The sequence below is a fragment of the Pleurodeles waltl genome, chromosome 5 (genome assembly GCF_031143425.1).
Source record: "Pleurodeles waltl isolate 20211129_DDA chromosome 5, aPleWal1.hap1.20221129, whole genome shotgun sequence".
Taxonomy (NCBI): Eukaryota; Metazoa; Chordata; class Amphibia; order Caudata; family Salamandridae; genus Pleurodeles; species Pleurodeles waltl.
Window position 1 is genome coordinate 1,116,486,858 of NC_090444.1, and position 24,063 is coordinate 1,116,510,920.

The window sequence follows — 24,063 nt, forward strand, 5'->3', positions numbered from 1 at the left end:
CCTGTGAACCCATTTCCATGGTTGAACACCATGGAAAGGGCTCACAGGTACCCTCCTTAAGCCCCAGGAACACCCCCATCCACACCAGAGGGACACTGGAGGATACGGGACCCCATCCCATGTAAATAGGGTAGTATAGGTAAATATTTTATTTTTAAAATTAATGTGCCATCGGGGGCCCAACTTGGGGCCCCCTGCATCGCACAGGGTACAATAGCTATGCCCAGGGGACACTGGTCACCTATGCTGGCCATTGGGGTGGTGAGCATGACTCCGGTCTTTTCCAAGACAGGAGTCATGTGGTATGAATGGTTTGTGTCAGAAAATGACGCTAGACTGGTTAGAGGCATTTTTTCTGCCTCTCACCAGCCTAATGTCATTTTTTGGTGCAAAACCCCCTTCTTCCATACTGCCACCTCTACCCACCTAACGTCATTTTTTTTTACACTAGCCCACCCTTTGCGCCGGCTTGCGGCACTCCATAAATATGATGCCTTGTTGGTGTTCTGGAATGACGCAACCCGGCGCCATACTTTTTGAGCAAAACTGCGTTTGCGCAGTTTTGCATCAAAAAGTATAAATATAGGTTCAAGTTTGCAGAAAAACAGAAAGCCAAATGTAAACAGATACAGGTAGGGACCACACATTTTTTATGAGAATTACAAGAAAACACAAAAAGTCTGTGATCTCACCACCTTCTTTGACTCCTGCTCACTGGGCTGTTATGGGTGCAGAGAATCTGGGCTCACAAAATGGAGCTGGCTGTCTTGGTGTTCCCTCCACAAACTTACAGTGCCAATGCAGGTGTGAGAGGAGGACTCAGGTTGCCTGTGAGCTTGAGAGAGCTAGTCACTAAGTCCAGGATGCTGAGGCAGGGGCAAGACGGTGCTCCTCTATTCAGAGTCTTCTTGGATACAGATAGGCACAATCCACAATTCATAGCCACCAGAATCTGCCCCTCAGGCGAGGGACAACTCCAAAACCACTGAAATGCTGATCCTCGTGCAACTAAAATAATGACCTTTTCAAGCCAAAAACAAGTGTGACATACACTTTCCAAGCACAGTTTAAGCTACTGAGCAGATTAGGCCGTCTCCTAAACACACACTCATTAGCCACTGAGGTGTATTTAGCCTTTTTAAAAACCTTGTAAGTGGGGGGAGGTTGGTGAGGCTTAATGAAGTCTTTGTGAAAAATTAGGACGGAAATTCATGGTCACGGCTAACGTAAAAACAGCAGTTTAAGTTCACCAACCTTGTAGATAGACAAGAGGCAAATTCAATCCCTCACAGGCAGAAAAAAAACATCCATTTAAAAGGACAACGTTTACAGAAAAACAAGGTGTAAATTCATACAAACACGGGTAGAACAAAACAGCAGTCTAAAATCCCAAGTTTGTTAAAAGGGATAGAGCCAAATGAAAACAGACACGGGTAGGGAGAAAGTACTTTCCATAAGAATCACAAGAAAACACAGATGGCCTGTGATCTTACCACACTCTCTGACTCTTGCTCACTAGGCTGTGTGGCACAACACATGCTGGATAATCATTATTTACACTGCATGCTGTCTGCCCGCCAGCTGACTCTGCATTTTAACACCGACCACCATGAGGATTGAGCAGTGCCCACTCTGTGTCATGCTAGTTGTGTGGCACCAAGCATCCTGGCAGTCAAGGAACTGAAAAACAAAACACTCACTGGTGCTGTTGCTTGGGTCATATTCATTCTCAACAGAGGTTCTTACGGGGATTGAGCAGCATTGGCTCTTTGGACTGAACAATAGAAATTAATTCACTACTGGAGAGTGCAAATTATTTCTATACTCATACACCTTCAATTTGCTTTATTAGTTTCAGGGTTGTCACATCATTAATCTGAAAAAAAGGGGGGAGGGACCGGGAGGTTATATGGTCCAGTGTGCAGTCTCCCAATTGTAGTCATATAAATTAGAGTACACTGTTCCAAACTATTCTGACATCCTAGGAGACCTTAAGTCTCAGGAGCAATAGCCCTCAAGCATCACAATGGATGACTGGCATCATCATCGGGAGATGCTCCTCGCCAGGCCGGCGCTGCAACGCCTGACAGGCTCCCCGAGGGGGGCTCTACGCCATGCTGTTCTGATAGTTACTGATGGGTTCTACTATCTAAGCATGGGTGCCTACATACAGGCACCAGCATAGGTTGGAGAGAACAGAAAGATATGTATAAAATTGGTTATTCATCGCACCAACACATCATAATTTTAATCAGTACAAGGAGGATGAAGACCAAGATTAAAAAATGAGTGAAAGTAACACTAGAGTATGATGCTCAATAACTTTAAAAAACAACAAACCTAAGGGGACTAAAAATGAAATAGTGCCTCTAAACCAAGGTCAACATGTTTCGCGTCCTTGCGGTCCATCCGGATCCATTGACGCTTCATCAGGACCAAATTCATAAGATTAAACCTTTTCTCCAAAATGAAATTGCAAAAAATTGAAACACCCTCACTTTAGGATTGAAAACCGTCACTTACATTGAAGTCAACTGGTAAAGTCAGGTCGCCCTAGAAGACAAAAGAATACGCACAGCAGAAAAAAAACATAATGTGGTGAGAAAGTGATAATTGTGAAATACATGTGTAATGGGTCAAACAAAAAACCTTAAAAAACATGGGGTCAAGGCTTACCATCCCCAAATTGAGACCGGGCTCCTTGGGACGCACATTCTAAGGACTCACATAAACACTGTACGTGATCAATAAAAATAGTCATCAACACAAATTATGCGTGACATAACAAAAACAAATGTATATATATAAAACAACCATTGTCACATGTAAACAAAGTGGCTGTAAACCAAAGCGACTGTCAAAGAACATGAAGGCACATATAATTATGCAGTCAGAAAAATGTATGTATACACAATGTCATGATGCTAGCATGACACAGGCTCACTACGGGGTCTGTTTTTTTAAACTGGTAGGTTCAGGGCTGAATCAATAGCATGCCCCAAAAGCAGTGAATTAATACCACCCAAATCAAAGGATAACAGAGTACTTACAATTTGTTAATGGTCCTTCGCTATGGACCTACCCTCTGGACGGCGCTCCCGCATTAGGTGTTCTGCGGGCGCTGTCAGAGTCCTTAAAAGACGCCACAAAATGCCGGGAGTAACTGCACCTTCCGGCTCGCGCACGTCTGAGTGACTAAAAATAAAAAAGGGACTCGCGTTTGCAGCCGGTCATAGAAATAAAGGAAGGACTATCTTCCTATGAGGCCAGAAGTACGAGGATCCCAATTTCAAAGTTTCTAAAGGAACGGAATCTATTTCCTGATATATTACATACATAACACTGTAACAAAATCTGCTCATTAGACATCAGATTGTATTAACATCGCTTTTTTTCCACCGTCAGACAATTCTGATCGGTCCAGGGAAGGAATCTGAGCCACTTTCAGGAATGTGCTGTCACTATGTTTATTACAAACTATCCTCAGTGTTTCATGTGGCCTATTAGAAGTCAAAAATATTCCACTTGATGTGGTGGTGGTAGTTATTGAAGGCTGCCTTGTAGGCGGTTCTGTCCGAGGGGTCCTTGTTCACGCATCGTTTGAGTTGGTGGGAGTTGCATTTAGAGTTTCTGAGCTGTGACATACACTATCTCACTGGCTTGAAGGTGTTGATAATTTTAGCTGGTTTCAGCGGAGGGACTCTGTCGGTGGATTTGGTGATCCAGGTGATGAAGTTTTAGACAGCCGGGTTCAGGTTGTGGTCTGCCGTGGGTTCAGGTTGTGTGGTGCCTATGGCCTGTGCCCATAAGGTCTCAGAGACCTTGCCCTAGCTTCGATGGGGGTGCTGAGGTGCTTGGATGTGGAGTGCTGGGAAATGGAGATGGTAAAGTGGACAATGATGTAGTCGGTCCGGGTGAGTTCAGTCACACACGTGAAATTGATTCTGTCACTAGAAGGGAATTTGACATCCAGTGTGTGTCTGGCTTTGTGCATGGATTTGGTGACCAGTTGGGTGAGGTCGATGTTTCTGAGGTTCTCCATGAGGGAAGTGGAGTGGTGAGGTAGTGATGAGGGTGAAGAAGGCATCGCAGAAGGCTGGGCATGGTCCCTTGGGTCTGTATTCAAAGGTGCCTCCATTCGTGGTGGTGGCATTGGTCTGGAATCGGAAGGTGAGGTGTTCCATGAAGGGGTATTGGGTCATCGTCAGTGATGGTGTATTGGATGGTTTCCTTGAAAATGATGGTGCTGCCCCACCATGGTTGCTGGTGCGGTTTTGGTGTATCATCTTGTAGCCATCGGGCATATCTGTGGAGATGTTAAGGTTTGAGGAGGGTGTTAGCCATGTTTCTGTGATGAAGGTGACATCCAGATGGAGGGTGGGGATGGTGTTGGAGATGTTCATGGTGTCTTCGCATAAGGAACAGGTATTTAGCAGGATGCACTGGACTGGTGCTTGGTTGTTCATAGTCTTCTGTGTGGGTGCAGTGTGGGCATTAGTGTGCACAGGTGGGCCTGCATTGCAGGAGAAACTGAAGTGTGGACAGGTGAAGGGTCCTTTGGATGAGTGTGGGGAAGCTGTGAAGCAGCTGTTAATGGGGTATATGATGTTCAGGGCCTGGAGCTCCTTGGTGGTGTAGCAGTGGGGGTGGGAGGACCACGGGTCCTCGTGCTGGGCGTTGTCGAAGTGCAGGCAGGCATGGACTGGCTTGCCTTTAGCACACCTTCCGCACGCCTACTGCATGCATCCACTGAGTGGCCATACTCCAGCCTCCATTATATGTCCTGGGAGGTGGGAGGGGCTAGGTGGGAGGCAGGAAGGCAGGAGGGTGGGAGTGGCAGTGGCACAAAGGAGACATTGTCAGAGATGTCAGTAGATGCAATGAGGATCAGGAATGCAGGCGGAGCTGTCACAATCAGGCGCAGGAATGTGGCCTGAGCTGTCACAACAAGCTCAGCAATGCGGTGGAAGCTGTCGCAATCAGGCTCAGGAAGGTGGGCAGAACTCTCTCATCAGGCTCTGGAAGGTGGGCAGAACTGTCAGCGGCAGGCAGGAGGGCAGTGGAGCACCTGAGGAGCTGTGACTGGCCCAATGGGTCAGTCACCTCTCACAAAGACCACGCTGTTGCCTCAATTATATGTCCTGAGAGGTGGGAGGGGCCGGGCTGGGAGGCAGGAAAGTGGAAGGGTGTGAGTGACTGTGGCACGAAGGGGGTCTCAGCAGAGGTGTCAGAAGACGCAGTTAGGCTCATGACCTTGGGCAGAGCTGTTGCAATCAGGCTCAGGAATGCAGGCAGAGCTGTCACAATCAGGCTCAAGAAGGTGGGCGGAGCTATCTCAATCAGACTCAGGAATGTGGGTGCAGCTGTCATAATCAGGCTCAGGAATGCAGGGGGAGCTGTCAACGGCAGGTAGGAGGACCATGGAGCGGCTGGGCAGCTGTGACTGGCCAAATGGATTTTATGCTGTGAAGCAGAGGAAATAAGGTAATTAGAAGACTTGGATTGCGCCAGCCCCATGACACCATAGAAATGAGTAAGTGTCTTCTCCCAGGCCCAGCCAGCAGGCTATTATAAAGTGAATTTCCTGGGCAGGCAGAGCACAGTAGCAGTACATAGCAAGTGCTGCTACTTTTATAACACCAGAGCAGCTCATTGATCCCCACAGTGTAGAGGAGCTTTTGTAAATGTGTTACTAATGTATTTTAGTACAGTAGTGAATACACCACCATTAAAATGCATTTGTCTAACCCAAGAGATAAGGTACTTGGCAGGGCTTAACATTCACAACATGAATCTGGGCATGGTACCCATTACAATGCATTGTGGTGAAAGTTTGCTTTTGGGGGTCACAAAAAAGGTATAACATGTTATAGTCACAATATTAATCTTTTGTTGGTGGTATGATAGTATTTCAAGGAGTTTTTTTCTGAGGTTATTTTACCCTGTGTAAAATGCTGATCGTCTGCTGGCATTTGATGAACCATGAAAACAGTTTTCTCTCACGATGTTTCATGAAAAGAAATGAGAGCATATTTTCATACATTCTTACTGTCTTCCAAATCCATGTTAGAATAAAGTTGGACATACTAAGTACTACATGTACTTCCAGTAGCAGTCTGTCAGTTGATTATACTGCAGCCTCCCACAATGTTCTAATGAACAGTTAGAGCACTGACATTCTTATTTATCACAAAAGTGTGGCACACCTAAAGCCATCATTGTTGGATCAAAGCTGTAAAATGGAAAAGCATTTACTACTAAGGCTACTGCAGGAAATGAAGAAATGAGGTAGCTTAATAAAAAAGTATCCCAACATGCCTGCCTGAGAAAAAAAGGCCATTTGTAGGTCATGCATCACCTAATTGTAGCCCAAGTGCAGCCCAGAGATAGAAATGAGAAAAATGCTTAAGTTACTTGTGCAATGAATAATCAAGTGATCAACTGGATACAATGGCAACCATATTAATACCCCTGTTACTATTTGAGAACTCAGAAATTGGGTGTATTTTAGCTTTCTAGAACACCAACCATACATTTTACAGGAGAACAAAACTAATTTTGGTCACTTTTGCTTGTTTTGTATCAAGTTGAATTCTGGTGTACCACACTTTTGTCATAAATACAGAATGTGAATGCTCTAGTTTTTAGCAGAACACCATGTGGAGAGTGGGTGTATAGGCAGAGACTTGGATAGCGGAGGGTGGCAAATTGAGCGGGCAGAGGCAGGAAACTGACCACTCAGGGCAGTCGGGGGCAGTGCTTCACCGATCTACCAAACAGCAGTGCTACAGGAAGATGATACAGGAACTCCTCTCAGTGAAAGGACCTAATCATATTTCAATAGGAGTCCTGTCTCCTTGTCCCTACTTCAGTGACTAGGTCCCCTCCCTGCTGCTTCAGAATTCCCAGCAATGTACTTCCAATCTCTGGGAAAACAAAATCACCTCCATGTTGTGTACAGGAGCAGGCTGGAATACACAGCACTCTATTACTCTGCTTTCCTTATTTGTACAATGCATATAATACATGCCTACAGATACAAACACCTGTGCAACATATACTTGGGATGTTAGCTGAAAGTTCCTTTCATGTCAGTGGTTACTTTGCTGTGCTGCAGAAAGCGGCGGTGTTGCGGCCGTGCGACGGGTGCAGTTGCACCCATCGCGCTTTTCAAGAGCTGCACGGGACCCCACGACTCCCCGTACCGCCAGTCTTTTTCTGGCGGTTCTTGGACCGCCAGGGTTGTAATGACCCCCATAGTCTACACTAATTATCACCTTAAATTATATTAATATATTCACAAGGTAACTGGAGTAAATGCATGCAATGTTTTCTTTATTTTCAGGAGCACATGACTAGTTGCAAAAAACAACATTTAACCAATGAGTTAACCACTAACTTGAGTTCCAGTGTAGCATGCTACTGATTGAAAATCACTTTAATGTCTTGTCTAGGGTAATAAGCACTATATAAATGCAAATACAATATAATAGAACACAATGAACCACGCAGGGAAGGTTAGAGGAGCAGTCAAAGAGCAACAGACCATTGAGGGCAGAAGAGGAGCAAGAAAGCAAGCCAACCATGCAGAAAAGGCCAGAGAGGCTGTGGCTGTGGAATGAACCATAGAGGGTAGGAAGGACAGGCAGAGGCAGAACAATGCACCAAGGACTGCAGGAGGAATAGGGTTCAGCGAAAGACTTGGGCAATGAAGAGGAGGGGGCGGTATCAGAGACAGAAAGCTGACCATGGAGGCAAGGAGGAAGGTCTAGAGTCGGTACAATAGACCACACAGGGCAGGCTGAAGGTCAATGGCAGCAAAATAAACCTTGAAAGGTGAGAAGCAGGGGCATGCAGACAGACAATGGAGGACAGAATTAGAGAGCAGTGGTAGCAAAGTGACCATGCAGGGCAAATGGAATGAGCAGTAGTAGCTGGACGCACTATTGATGGCAGGAGCGAGGGGGCAGGGACATACACACATACAATTTAGGGCAGGGTGAAGGAAAGGAAGGGCAGCAACCTGATCAGTGCAGGTAGGAGGGGAAGTGGTAGCTTAACAGGCCATGGGGGGCAGGGGTAGGGGGAAAGGGCACACCAACAGACCATGGAGGTCAAAAGGGAAGATATAGGGACCTGGACTAAGACAATGGAGGGCAGGAGATGGGGACAGGGAAAACAAACTGTACACGGAAGGCAGATTGGAGACGCAATGGCAGAACAACAGACTATGCAGATCAAGCAGCATGGGGTGTGTCAGCACAGCTGACCATGGAGTGCTGGGGGGATAGTTGCAAGACTGCGGACCATGGAGGTTAAGATGGAGGGGTAGGGTAACAAACTTAGACAGCCGAGGGCAAAGAGAATGGGACAGGGTCCGTAGGTTGACCACACCTGACTGAAAATAGAGACAGTGACAGCACAAGAGACAACTCAGGGCAGGTAAGAGGGGCAATGGTAGCTCAATGGGCCATGCAGCAGAGGCAGCAGAGGGACATGGGTACATACAAAGAAAACAGAGAGAGAATGGTGGGGGATAGGGGTAGAAGCAGTGAGCTGCCCAAGCAGGGCAAGAGAAGGGCAATGAAAGCACAATGCATCATGAAGGACAAGAGAAAGGGGTCAAGGGCATGCACATGTTCATTGAAGGGAACGGGGGAGGTGGTGGTGGCAGGAGCACCAAACTAACCCCACAGGCAAGTGAGGGGCAGTGGCAGCACTACCGACCATGTATGGCATGCTGGAGGGTTAGTGACAGCACAAAGGGGCATGGTGTTCAGAAGTGAAGCTGTGGGGATGACTCAGAAAACAGAGGGCAGGAAGGGGGGTAGGAATAGCAAGTTAACCACTCAGGGCAGGTTGGGGACCAGTAGCTGCACAATGGAACATGGTGGTAGTATGGTGGGGATAGAGGCATGGACTCAAATAATGGAACACCAGGGGGACAAAGACAGCAAGCTGGACAGGCAGGAGGGGCATTGGCAGCTCAATGGATCATGGAGGGCAAGAGCAAGGGGCAGGGAAATGCACAAGGTCAATGAGAGCAGAGGGTGTAGGGCAGTAGTCTATCCCGGCAGAGTAGACTGGAGGGGCAGTGGCAGCACAAGGGACTTCACAAGGTTAATGTGAGCAGGTAGTGGCATGGACCCGGACAATAGATGGTAGGGAGGAGGTTGACAAGAGTAGCAAGCTAAGCATAGAGGGCAAGAGGGAGTTGCAGTGCAGCACAAAGGACCACAAATGACCACACAGGGCAGGAGAGAGAGGGCAGGGACAGATTTGCACAATGGATGGAAGGGAGGAAAGTGGGAGGAGCAGCACATTGACCATAGATGAAAGTCCTGGATTTGCACACGTACCACAATGGACTATGGAGGGCATAAAGAAGAAGCAGGTGGCCACACAGAGACTGAAGGGCAGGTGATAGGGGGCAGGTACCGTGATAAGGGTACTGGTCCACAGAGGGCTAATGGAACAGGGCATGTGTAGGCAGATGGTAAACAGAGGGAAGGCGGAAGGGGCAGGGTCAGCAATCTGAATACATCAAGCAGGCCTGCATGGGAAGTGTTAGTACAAATGCCCATGGAAGGCAGGAGTGAAGGGCAGGGAAATGCACATGGAGAATGGAGGGCAGGGGGTGGGGGCAGGAGTAGGGGTGATAAGCTGATCACAGAAGGTAGGTTGACATGGGTAGGCACAACAAAATGGACCACAAGTGTAGGTTGATGGGGCAGGAGTACACACATTCATAAAGGAGTGCATTGCTCCTAGATAGGGGTAGCTCTATCACTTCTAGGAAATCCTCCTTTATTATGAAGTCCTTAACTGTAAGGAAAGCACCAGTTAGTTTCATCATTGTATATAAAAGACACTTTTTGTATTGCTAATATGCTGATTTTATTTGTGGCTTAAAATTCACCCTGGCCACACCAGGGGCGCTCTACAGGCTTTCTTTCCCGATCTATAAGAGGGTGGTTTTCATATATTTTAACAAGGGTATGCTACAAGAACCAGGGGGGCAAAATATTTCTTTAAAGCCCTTGCAACAGGAGAGGAGCTCTTGGGTAGCCCAGCATGGGGTGCTGCCCTGTTCTGTTGGACAATGCTCTAAGCCCAAATTCAAACCTAGGTGAAAGCAGGGGAGTGCTTGTAGATACACCTACCAGCTGGCACATAAATCAGTTTTCTACTGTAACTAAAGAGGTCATGTCCAAATAACCCCAGTGCTCTGCTCCATAAAAGGCCGTTCCCAAGGGCCTGGTGGTTCTAAATCTGTATTGTCAAAACTGTGAGCTAGGCAAAAATGTAGTTATTCCTCTGACCACTCATTTAACTTTAATTTACGCTGTGTGATGTGGGTATGCCACCCAAGATGTTCTGTTAACATAAAACCCAAAGTACACAAAAGCGCGCATGCGCTCAACTGGATGCTAATGTTGGATTAGCTCTAGACGAGTGTCCTGGGTTCGGAACCATGTACTTGGTTTTACCCACATTGATCTCCAAACCCCTCTGTTTACAAAAACACTCAAGACGGTCCAGCAGATTTTGTAGTCCTATTGGATATTTAGGGGCATATTTATACTCTGCTTGTGCTGGATTTGCGTAATTTTTTTACGCAACTCCGGTGCAAACTTAACTCCATATTTATACTTTGGCGCTAGACCTGTCTAGTCCCAAATTTATAGAGTTTGAGTCATATTTTTACAGTGGAAACATACCTTTCATTAATGAGATGCAAGGCAGACGTTCCAGGGCAAAAATGACTCTAAGGCCTTTGCGCCTTATTGATACTCATGTGCATAAATGATGCACGGGAGGGGGAGGGCCTTAAAAAATGACTCTAAGCCAGTTTAGATTTATTTTTTAAAGCCTGGGTCAGGGCAGGAGTTAAGGGACCTGTGGGGTCATTTCCATGGTCTTCGACCATGGACGCAGTCTACAGGTGCCATTCCCTGTCCCCAGGGACACCCCTGCCACCCTCGCCCACCCCTGGAGGACACCCATGGATGGGGGACCCATCAACGGTAAGTAGAGGAAAGCAGAGGTAAGTATTTTTTTTTTTTTATTGGCATGGGGGGGTCCTAACTTGGGCCCCCTACATGCCATTGTGCCCAATGGCCATGCCCATGGGACAGAAGTCCCCTGGGCATGGCCACTGGGCAGGGGGGCATGACTCCTGTCTTTGCTAAGACAGGAGTCATTTCAATGGGGGTTGTGTGTCAAAAAATTATGCTAGTCAGGTTAGAGTCAATATTTTTGACTCTAACCTGACTTGCACCATTCATTGACGCACAACCCCCATTATTACCTACGCCTCCGCTGCCTGGTTAGAGTCATTTATTAGCGCTGATTTGCGTCAAAAAGTATAAATATGGGCCTTAGAGAGGAGTAGAGTATGGTTGGCAAACATGAGGGCAGGAATACTCATGTTTGCCAGCTTAGGTGAATACGTTTTCACACTGACCTAGAATGGTTATAATGGCATTGATATAAAGTGTGAATAATGTGGATACGAGTACACACTCCTGTCTAACTCCTCTATTTACAGTGAAAGGCTCAGTCAACTCCTCTGCTTGACCACATCTAACCTGTGCATCATTTTTTTCATTAGGTATGGTAATAAGTTCTTAGCTTACAGTAAAAAAAACTCTACAAATTTACTAAAAAAAATGAAGTCTACAGTGAATTTAGATCTTGACACAGGTTAAAAACTAACGCTTAAAAACAAAAAAAAATTGTTCAGTGAGTTAACTATAACTTGCGACCCCCGCCATGCACTGCTTATCGTTTTCACTTATTAAATAACTTTTGACATGCTAATTGATATCACTGATGACATCTTTGACAGTAAATGCTCGAAACAGCTGGGAGCTGTTGGACAATCAAAAGGCTACATTGCTGATACACCCCTCATTGATTGATTGGAAGTGGAGTTCTTTCTCAAAAGTGCTACAAAGCATGCTTCATCCCTCATGGAGAGGAATGCCCAAGGCGAGTGCTGAAAACACCTTGGAGTTCTTGGGCACACCAGAGTCTACACTGATCATGTCGGCCTGCTTTGATTGCTTGGTGGCAAGGTTCTTTCCCAAGCAAGCTACAAAGCATGTTTTATATACCCCGCAACACGGGTTGTGCAAGGCGAGTGCTGAAAACAGCTATTGGTTGTTGGGTACGCCAGAGACTACATTGCCTACACTGCCATTCTTTGCTTGATTGGAGGCAGGGTTTTTTCTCAACAGTGCTACAAAATGTGCTCATCCCCGTGGCACTGAATGTATGCAAGGTGTGCCCACGCTCTGCCCAGGCAGAGACAGTGCAAGAAAGGATCCGTCTGCACCTGTCAGAGCCCAGAGGATATCAGACTGGGGGGCCTCTCCTGGCCTTGCCATGAAAAGTAGGTGTTCTATGTCTTTCAAGGAAATTTACAGCTTCCTCCAAAAAGCTCTCTAACAACCTGGAGCCCTCTCCCCAGTGAGGAATTTTGATCAACTTTTCAGAGACTAGGAGCAAAGGTAAAACATTTCACCTGGACAAACCTGGTCCCTGTATATGACCTGTACTCCAGTGCAATGGGGCTCAAACTGTAACCTTGTCTTGGTCAAATTCAATCATATGACCACAGTTGGTGCTTAACACTTTTTGAACTACAAGTGTATGAAACTCATACCTCAGGTCCTACTTGTTCAGTTTATTTATAACATTTATTCTATTTTGTTTTGGGACTTTCTAGTATTTTGTTTGAACTTTATTACTGTTTGAGTACTGCATACATATTTACCTCTAAATCACTCCTGTCTGCTCTATGACATAGTTACAAGGGGGTTGAGTTCAGGTTAGTTTAATGACTTTAGGGACTGTAGTTATTTTTTTAAGGTTGGTACTCACTGCTTTTAACTATTTACCCCAATTTCTCACAGGTTATGCTTGTTTTCAGTGTAGGAATGTGTTACCTATATGCTTTTTAAAAAGTTTTGTTTCTTCAATTAATTGTTTTGTATATGTATTGCTGGACATTGTATATACATGTTTCAGGTATTTAGGCCCATATTTATGCTTATTTAGCGCCGCATTTGCGCAGCTTTTTGACGCAAAAATGGCGCAAACTTGCAAAATACAATTGGATTTTGCAAGTTTGCGCCGTTTTTGCGTCAAAAAGCGGCGCAAATGCGGCGCTAAAAAAGTATAAATATGGGCCTTAAACTTTTATGTGATGAAATGGAATTATGGGGACTGTGGAAAATGTAGATGGTTTGAATGGCATTGAGGCTCAGATTCACTAACACTTTAAGTGATGCAAACCCAGCACAAGGTTTTGGGGTGGGATTTACTATCTAAAACAAATGAGGATTTGTGTTGGAAAGATCATTACAATAACACACAGTTATACTATGCTCTACTTTGCTCTTCTTTGCATCAAAGGGGAGTTCCATGGGTGGTACATGGGTATCCACCCATGGATAGACACCCATCCAACTATGGATAGACATAAACATGCATCAACACCTTACTCCTCCTTGAGCCAGGCGGAATGAGGAGAAATGTTTTTGTTTCTCCTTATTTTCTCAACTTTGCACGTGAGCTACACTGTACAACATACGTACAGTGTGGTTAAAGTCTTAAAGGATAGGTTTTGTGCAGAAAAAGCTCAATTTTGAGGGAAGGAAATAATGTGTCCTAGAGGGAACACACTTTTGCACTATGGCACGAGTGTTGCATTGGCGCATGGAAGCCAAAAGAATGCTAATGTTGGAGAGAGATAAAATTAGCTATATTTTAGCAGACATGTGTAGGAGGCTGGCCTGGTTTGTAGTGGGTACCTAAGCTTCATACACCTCATACCATGTCCAGTTATCCCTTATTAGTAGAATGTAGGCAGTGTTCTAGCAGCTTAGGGTGAACTAGGAGACATGCAAAGCTCCTGTAATGCCACTATAGTTACACTGTACTTGTACACAATAAAAGACAATACTCAGTGTTACCAAAAATAAAGTTACTTTATTTTAGTGACACAAGGCCAAAAGTATCTTAGAGGCAATACTCCTTATGAAGGTATGTATTATGCACAATATACACACTAGTAACCAAAATCAGGTAAGGAAACAGTCATAGAATAGTGCAAACAGTAGAAAATACAATAGATTGCAATGGGCCTAGGGACAACACAAACCATATACTAAAATAGTGTAATGTGAATGTCGAATTCCCCCCTAGGCAAGTGTAGTGTGTATAGGGGCGCTGGGAGTGTAGGAAAACACCAAAGGTAAGAAAGTACCCAGCCCCAGAGCCCAAGAAAGCAGGAGTAAAGTACAGCAAGTTTCATCAGGACACACTACAAGTCATGATAAAGGATTTTGCAAGCACCAAGCAAGACTGCAAGCAACAAATGATGGAATTCCTGGACCTGAAAACCTGTGGAGAGAGGAGACCAAGTCCAGAAGTTGAAGAAGAGTCCAGGAAGGACAGGAGCTCCTGCCAACCTAGAAGAAGGTGCAAAAGTGGATTCTCCGGTCGGAGGAAAAGTACAGAAGAGTACCAAAGAAGATGGCTGAGAGTTCCTGCTTGGTGCAGGAGATGTCACTCGTCGAGTTGTTAGATGCAATCTGTTTGCGTCACTGGATTCCACCAACAAGCCTTGGTTCAAGCACGTACACGGTTTGTGTCAAAAAGGAGCTGCCTGGACCCAGGAGGCACCTGGGGGTCTCAACTTGGACTGAGGAGACAGAGGGGGCTCTCAGCACTTCAGAGAGCCCTCAGAAGACCCAGCAGCACAAACGGGTGTCCCAGAACATTGGGACAAAGAAAATGCAAAGTGCAGTCATCACAGCACTACACTGATAGATCCCACTGCTGCCACCAAGGTAGGATGCTCCTGGCCATCTTGCAAGGGGAGATTCAAGAGAAATTCCTTGTTAGGGTTCTTCCCAATCCCTAAGCTTCTTTCCAAGCAGAAACCCCTCAGACTTTTGAAATTCAGACTTACATAAGTAGTTTTAACAACCCTGGGGTAGCATCTACAACAGACATAGTAAAAGAAAAGGTTATGGAGAAGAGGAAAAAGTTAGTAGACTATATAACCTAACTTTTTAGAGGAACAGAAAAACTTTTCAGAACTTTTGAAAACTTTTAGAAACTTTGAAATAACTTTTTGAAAGTGAAAGAAATGATTGCTAGGTATAATTGTATATAGCTCTAAGTATTGGAGTACACTTTTCTTGAGAAAAGCACCACTAACAAAGTGGTAAAGCAATTGCAAGTACTTATCCCACTGCTGCCACCAATGTAGGAGGCTGGCCTGATTTTTAGTGGGTACCTAAGGTACTTACACTTTATACCAGGTCCAGTTATCCCTTATTAGTGAAATGTAGGCAGTGTTGTAGCAGCTTAGGCTGTCTAAAGGTAGCTGTAGAAGAGCAGCTTAGGCTGAACTAGGAGGCATGCAAAGCTCCTGCAATACCACTATAGTTAAATAGTACTTATACACAAGAGATGACAGTACTCAATGTTACCAAAAATAAAGGTACTTTATTTTAGTGACACAAGGCAAAAAATATCTTAGAGGCAATACTCCTTATGGAGGTAAGTCCTATGCACAATATATACACTGGTAACCAAAATCAGGTAAGTAAACAGTCATAGAATAGTGCAAACAGTAAATAATACAATAGGTTGCAATGGGCCGAGGGGCAGCACAAACCATATACTAAAATAGTATAATGCGAATGTCGAATTCCCCCCTAGGCTACTGTAGTGCGTAGAGGGGCACTGGGAGTGTAGGAAAACACAAAAGGTAAGTAAAGTACCCCACTCCAGAGCTCAGGAAAGCAGGAGTAAAGTACAGCAAATTTCCTCAGGACACACTTCAAGTCGTGATAAAGGATTTTGCAAGAACCAAGCAAGACTGCAAGCAACAAACAATGGATTCCTGGACCTGAAGACTGTGGAGAAAGGAAACCAAGTCCAGAAGTCGAAGAGGAGTCCAGGAAGGACAGGAGCCCCTGCCAACCTTGAAGAAGGTGTAAAAGTGGATTCTTCGGTCAGAAGAACAGTACAGAAGAGAACCAAAGAAGATGGCTGCGGGTTCCTGCTTGGCGCAGGAGATGTACCACGTCGAGTTATTGGATGCATGCTGTTTGCGTCTCTGGATTCCACCAACAAGCCTTAATTCAGTATGCAGTTTGTGTCAAAAATGAGCCACCTGGACCCAGGACGGACCTGGGGGTCTCAACTTGGACTGAAGAGACAAAGGGGGCTCTCAGTACTTCAGAGAGCAATCATAAGACCCATCAGTACCCAAAAGGAGCCCCAGAACACAGGGACAAAGAAGATGCAACATGAGCTTCCTTGGATTCTTCTGGTGCAGGGTGAGGCCAGGCAATCCTCAGAGCGTGCAACTGTTGCAAATGCTGGCTGGAGCTGAAGTTGCAGGTCACAGGAGTCATCCTGGATACTTTGTTGCAGTTACAGCGGTTCCTGGAGCAGTCTGCGGTTGATCCGATGGTCAGAAGCTGAAGCAGAGGATGCAGAGGAGTCCTGGAGGAATCTTGCAAACTGAATCTGAGCAAACACCCAGAGGAGACACCCTAAATAGCTCAGAGAGGGGGATTTGCTACCTACCCAGGTATGCACCTATCAGGCGGGGTCTCTGATGTCACCTGCTGGCACTGGCCACTCGGAGGTCTCCAGAGGGTCCCCAGAACTTGAAATCCAAATGGCCAATGCCAGGGACACTCTGGAGGAGCTCTGGGCACCACCATGGGGTGGTGATGAACAGGGGAGTGGTCACTCCCTTCTTCTTTGTCCAGTTTCGCGCCAGAGCAGGGATTGGGGGGGTCCCAGAACCAGTGTAGACTGGATTATGCAAGGAGGGCACTGTTTGTGCCCTTCAAAGCATTTCCAGAGGCTCTGGGAGGCTAACCCTCCCAAGCCTGTAACACCTATTTCCAAAGGAAGAGGGTGTAACACACTCCTCCCAAAGGAAATGCATTGTTCTGCCTTCCGGGGATTGAGATGCTCAGTCCCCAGGAGGGCAGAAACCTGTCTGTGGCGTGGCAGCAGCCGGGGCTGTAGTGAAAACCTCAAAGAGCCCATTTGGCTGTACTGGGGGTCCATGGTGGAGCCCCCAGGATGCATGGGATTGGGCCCTCAATATCATATTTGGATTGGGGGGTCATTTCCATGACCTTAGACACCTCACATGGCCATATTCTAAGTCACTATTGTGCAGCTACATATATGTATTGACATATAAGTAGTGCACGCCTATAATGGTGTCCCCGCACTCATGAGGTCCAGGGAATTGGCCCTAGACAATGTGGGGGCACCTTTGCTAGTACCAGGGGGCCCTCACACACAGTAACTTTGCACCTCGCCTTCAGTAAATGAAGGTTAGACATATAGGTGACTTATAAGATACTTAGTGGAGTGTAAACTGGCTGTGAAATAGTGTGTGCACTATTTCACTCAGGCTGAAGTGGCAGTCCTGATGGAAGGTTTGTATGAGCTCCTGATGGGTGGCAATAGAAATGCTACAGCCCATAAGGCTCTCCTGGAACCCCAATTCCCTGGGTACCTAGGGACTATATACTAGGGACTTATAAGGGGGGTCCAGTGTGCCAATTAGAATTGGAATATGGAGTCATTAAAGTATAGTGACAAATTTGGCAAGTAGAGCGAGCATAAACATTGCAGTTCTGGTTAGCAGAACTTCAGTGACACAGTTAAGCATACTGACAACACACATAAGCCACAAACTATGAGCACTGGGGTCCTGGCTAGCAGGATCCCAGTGAGACAGGCAAAACACACTGAAAAACAGGCAGAAATTGGGGGTAACATGCCAAGAAAGATAGTACTTTCCTTCAATATAGCACTTTTTTCTGTCTCCAGTTGATAGAATGCGGGCACAGCTGCCTTAGTTGCACCACTGCTTTGTGTCAAATACTGAAAAAGTTCTGAGTGAATGATTTTTTATAAAGTATATTTTTTGAATACGTACTTTATTACAAATAAACTCAGACTCAATGTGTGCATGTTCTGTAATTTTTTTACCTTCAGATGAGGGTGCTGCAGCACTCTGTGGCCCTCAGATTTGTGTACATTTTTTTCACTTTTCCAATTGCTGGTCTGTTGAGTATGGGGTTTGTTTTGGCCCTCAGTAATAGATGATAAATGTACTGAGACATACGGTTAGGGAACTATTTAGGCTCTACCAATATTTTTCAATCATCCTTCATTGCTTTTTTGCACCTTCCCTTAGAGGTGTTAAGGGGCTATGTTGCACCTGATACTAATAAATCAATTTTCAGTTAGTTCATTCCAAGTTTTCTAAATATTTAATTGTACAAGTGCATATGAGGCTTTGTGTTGTGCCTAGGAAAAAGGTTTTGTGAAGGTTGTTTTTTTCCATTATTTTTGGGAGCCCTCAGAGTTTCCTATATGGATACATGGGACACTGGATAGTCCCAATATCACATTAATAATAATAATCTTTTTTCCAAATACTTTCATCATTGATTATGTGTTATTACTTCTTGACTCCAGTGCTCTTATCCTGAATTTCCAGACCACTGAACAGAGAGATCATCAGCACTGAACATTCTTGCGTCAAGGCCTCTCCATTCTTTAGACAAAGAGCACAATATGCTGTATCCATTGGCACACACAGTCATTGTAGGCACCAAGAAGCTGGGAGCACTTCGAGCCCCAATATGAAAGTATCCCCATAACCAGCATAAAAGGTCTAGCAGAAACCATAGCCTCTTCTTACGCTTCTATGCTGGGGGGACAAATGGCCTGGCTGACACAAGATTGTACCAGCACACAGGACCAGAAGCTGACTCTAACACACCAGAGCTAGCAATAGAAGAGAATATTGGAGCGCATGCTTTATGTTATTTTTTCCACTAAAACTTCTCCTCCAGGAATTAGAAACAAACCCCTCCAGGGCCTTCTGTCCTTCTCGCAATTGATGGTGATGGAATAAACTCCACAATACAAGAGTGAGGAATCATGGCTAAAAGAAGTATCAGGTAAGTCAAAGTGGTGGTGAACCTGACGTTGTTCTAGGGAATGGTAGTCAGTAAGTGCGAGTCATTTACATCGATTTTGTTGTGTCAAAGGTGCTCTTGACAAATTCCTTGCAAAAAATATGGCAAAATTGTGCCAAAAAAACACCTATCCATTTCTAACGCATTGGTGCCTGTCCCACTCAAAGAAAACTGACTCTGACTTCACAACAAGTTCTGGATTTGGCATAGATGTTTTTACAGGTCGCAGAGCTTCTTCACATTTTGGCACTGACTGGGATGCACTGTAAGCCAGGGAGAAGGGTGTGGCCGCTTATGATTCAGAGTTTGGCGGAGGGGGTTACTTGTCACAAACATGAAGGATATCTTGTCTGCCGTATTAAAATGCCATTATAGCCTGTGGGAATTGTAATATGTCTGATGGGATATCGGTCACATTTGTCAGCGAACAACCCGTGAGCCAAACTCTAAATCAGGCCCTAAGTTATATGAACAAGTACAACAAGAAAACTAACAATGAGGCTAAAGCTCTGTGGAATTTGCTATAGAAGTTAGAACTTGAATACTTCATGGCAATTAGAGGGGATTCGGATGAGGAGAACAAATAGGAGTTATGTTAACAATATGGTAGCAGTTCAAACTCATTTTTTTAGATGCTTCAGAGAAAAAGTGCCAAGGGCATGTAGAGCCCAGGGGCTGAACATCTTCAATAGGAGCGAGTTGTTGGGCAAATTACAAGCCGTTAAATATCCATTTTTTATCTGGTTGAAGTAATGAATACCAAGGTTTGTGAGCTCCTTTTTGATTCAGAAAAGGCATTATAGAGTGATTGGATCAGACACGGTTGCCAGTATTGTTAGAAGGAGTGGGCAATCCAAATTCATTGAATAATAGAGGACAACAGACTGAGATGTCCCCTCTCACCTTTTTTCTTAATTATATTATAGCTAAAGTCAATAATGGGGTCATTTTGCAAAGGGAAGTTATTGGCTGTGTTTACGCAGATGTGTTATATGCAGATAATAAATATAATGAAGTTGGAAGCTAGAGAGCTTTGATTACAGGCAAGGTACCTTCAGAACGTTCTTCAATAAGACTAAGGGGCCAGAGCGTCACTTTTCATGATGCTCCAGTGGTGCTAACCACTGCTCGATATTTACAAGGAGGTGTAATGCCACTTTTTGTGGCGTTATGTCTCCTTGTAAATATGGCCCCTCCGATGCAGTTTTCTGGATCAGAGGGGCATGCAATGGGTGTTACAGTGGGCGTTCCACTGCCACACCCATTGCTTTTTACACTGCCCCAAATTTATGAGAAATCGTAAATCTGTGGCTGTGCCAAAAACTAACGCCACCCCAGAGGTTGTGTTAACATTACAAACGAGGACGAATGCTTTCATTCTGCCTTGTTTCTTGCTTTTTTATATGTGTGCTGCATTCTGTAGCACACATAGAAGCAGCAAATACCATGGATAATTGTTAATGTGCAGAAAGGCATCCCTTCCTGCACATAAACAATCATTCCAAAATGACGCTGTGGTACTTCTATGTGTGCTGCATTTTGTAGCACACATAGAAGTGCCAAATTGCCATTATAGATTGTTTACGTACAGGAAGGGACAAATTCCTGCACATAAACAATCTATCTCCTCAACGCATACACCCTTGCACTATGGTACAAGGATGCCTGCGTTGGTACAGGTAGCCTAATTCAGCTTCACAACAGTGGAAAATGCAGGGGTGCGCTGTATTTCTGTTAATAAGGTGCATCCCTGAGTTTCAAAAGTGGCACAGTGCAGCACTGCTATTTTTGGCAAAATACAGCGATCCGCCACTTTGACAGAAATCAAGGCCTAAAGCCCTTACTAAACGATGTGGTCACAAGAAATTCTTAAAAATTAATAAGTCTGCATGCTATGTTGATGCTCTAATCAATATGGATCTAGGGACAATAATTGACTGTGATGGAACAGCACTACTAAAAAACACCTGCAGCATCAGTGAAAAAATATGAATGACTCACTGTATACAGTGATTAGTGGTACCAGAAGACCACCCCAATCCACATTCTTCAGCCATGTCAGATGATAATTCTACATCCACTATTTAAATACAAATAATCCTGATTTTAAGTAGAACTAGGTGAGACTGGAGAAGTTGGGGAAGTGAGCGCTTTCTTTGCAGACATCACAAGTGAAAAAAAAATCTATTGCTGCTTTGTTGTAATACCAGCAAATATTGGATTTAGAGTCCTGTACTCACACTAATGTCCTTCAATGGAATCCATACCCAATAAAACATGTATTAGTATATTATGCATCTCACGTTATCCCTTGGTGCTGCAGGAAGGTTTACCTCTTGTTAGAAGACATTTGTCCAGATAGGTTTCACCTGGCACTAACCAATGTGGGAGTTTGCTGCCACCACCCCATTGAAAAAAGATTGCACTGCCTGTAATTGTAGTAGAAGGCAGGCCTCTCATAAAAATCAAATCCCAAATAACAAAGGAGAGTGAAAACTGGGATCTAATGATAACAACATTTCAATTGTTTATGGGGAAGCCAAATGCTATTTAGTTCACGTAATTCCCATAATTCTCATGAGAATTATGCATGTACAGCAAGAAAAAATGTATAGTTTAATGCACAGAATTTTAGTTTGGTCTCATTACAGAAGTGTACTTCCATATTTCTTACAGTCCTTAAATGTGAGTTTTTTTGTTTATTTTTTTTATAACTTCTCAAAGCTTCCACAGCAGAACCGCTCATTAAAGAGTCCCTAAATGCTTGACATGGAATGAGAGAGGTACAAGATGGTTAACTTTTTATTTGGAGAAGAGACAGCTTTTAGGGATTTTGCGGATTTTGAGCATGTTGTGTTCTTTCTTAAGGCAATTGGTAGTGAGTCCCAGAGTCCTGGGTCCTAAATCCGAAAGGATCTGCCTCCCCAAATTTATAAGTTATGCCTGGATATTGTTAAAAGATGGGAGCCAGCAGATCTTGGTAATGGGATGTACGTCTTAAATCTATTTTCCTCCAGGATAGGGAAGGGTATGTAGTAAGACTTAGGGCCATATTTATACTTTTTGACGCAAAGCTGCGCCGTCGCAGTTTTGCGTCAAAAAACTTAGCGCCGGCTAACGCCATTTCGATGCACCGTGCGGGTGTCAAATTTATACTTTGACGCACGGCGGCGCAACTAACAGGTGGGAGTCATTATTTCGTGACGCACACAGCGGTGTCAAGTCGTAAAGGAAACCAACGTTAACGCGACGCAAATGACTGTGGGTCGATTTACGACAGCGCAACCCGGAAAGCACCGTCAATTTTGACGCAATAGCATCAAATTTACCCGCGAACACTGCCCTTTCAGCAGAGGAGAGCCAAAATGGATCCCAGATGCCCCAACATACCCCAGGAAGATGACAGCAGACCAGGAACCACCCAGGCTAATCCATACAGGAACCAGGACATTTTCAGAAAAAAAAGAAAGTGTCGCTTCAGTGCAGAGGAGCAGGAAATCCTGGTTAAAGAGGTGACGGAACACCAGCACCAACTGTTCATCACCTCTAAGTTGCAAATCAGCAGGAGAGAGGCCATATGGAAACAAATTGTGGACAAGATCAACAGTGTGGCTGAAGAACGCTGAACAGTCACCGAGTGTAAGAAACGCTGGCATGACTGCAAACGTAGGACAAAGGAAAAAATGGCCAGGAACAGGAAGGCAGCACTGCAGACTGGAGGGGGGAGTCCAGCACAACAGGAGGCCCTGGACCACATGGAGGAGATGGTCGCAGCCGTCATCCCTGAGGAGATCGTCACAGGGATTCAAGGACAGGACAGCGCAGACTACCAGAACACAACGCACATGCAGGGTAAGTCACATGGGGAATTATAATGCAATAATGATAACTGCAACCGGGGTGGGGAATACCAACTACACAATGCTTGTAAGTCAGCATATATATGAAGTGGCAAGGGTAAAGGGGCACGGCAGGGGGGCATGCCCAGCACAGACAGAAGCTGGGGCACGACAAAACACAGCACCAACACCAGTCCCATGGGGCCATCCTGTCATGACAACAATGGAGCTAAGGGAAAGCAGCGACAGGTGGGAAGGCCACTATGTCAAACTTACATCCAGGCACTCAACAGTCAAAATGTATCCTACATCAACTAGGTCCCTATCAGTAATCCAGTAGCCAAAACAACAACTGCAATGTAACTGCAACAACAGTTGACACTAACACCTCTGATCTCTGTGCAGCTATAGTAGCAAATGGCAGGAACCTCCCCATGGAACATACCTACCTAAATTAGGGGGTGAGGATGACTTCTGCAACAATTTATAGAAATAAGACAAAGGCACCAGTACACTCAAATGCCAATGCCCATAGTTGACACATACATAAGCCAAAGTAAACAGCAATAGGAGCCACACAGCACTAAGGACACACACATGCTGCATACGTCAGGGTCCCTCACGTGCCTGGCTAACAAGGCAACATCACTAATGTCATACTGCTCAGACAACAACATTGAGGAGGGGACACATGCAACTGGTCACTGAAACACACCTGCACAGTCTGAGAACCAAATAGGACATTGATACGATAAACAGGGCAATCCAATTAAACACACATTACCCAACATCAGCTGGAAACATCAACAATGTTTAAATCCATATCACATCCTAACATTGCCATGCATAGGATATGTCACATAACAATTACATTTAGGTCAATGTGAATAAAAAGATTTTGGGGCAGGTCCTGAGAGGCAAGTGTGCTGCCAGGGCAATCACAACACCCACAGCCAGTGAAAGTGTAGTGTGGTAAGTTTTACCTATCCTTTGCGCATTAGCTTCAGGCTTTAGGCCTTTGTGCACTTTGCCCTGAATGTATTTTATTCATTTGCTGACAGCTTAGAGCCTCTGTGCACTTTGCACTAAATGCTTTTTATTAGGCATCGTACTGTTATTTTCAAATAGCCAGTTCTACGGTCTTGTTTTGTATTAATTTCACACTGTTTTGCCTA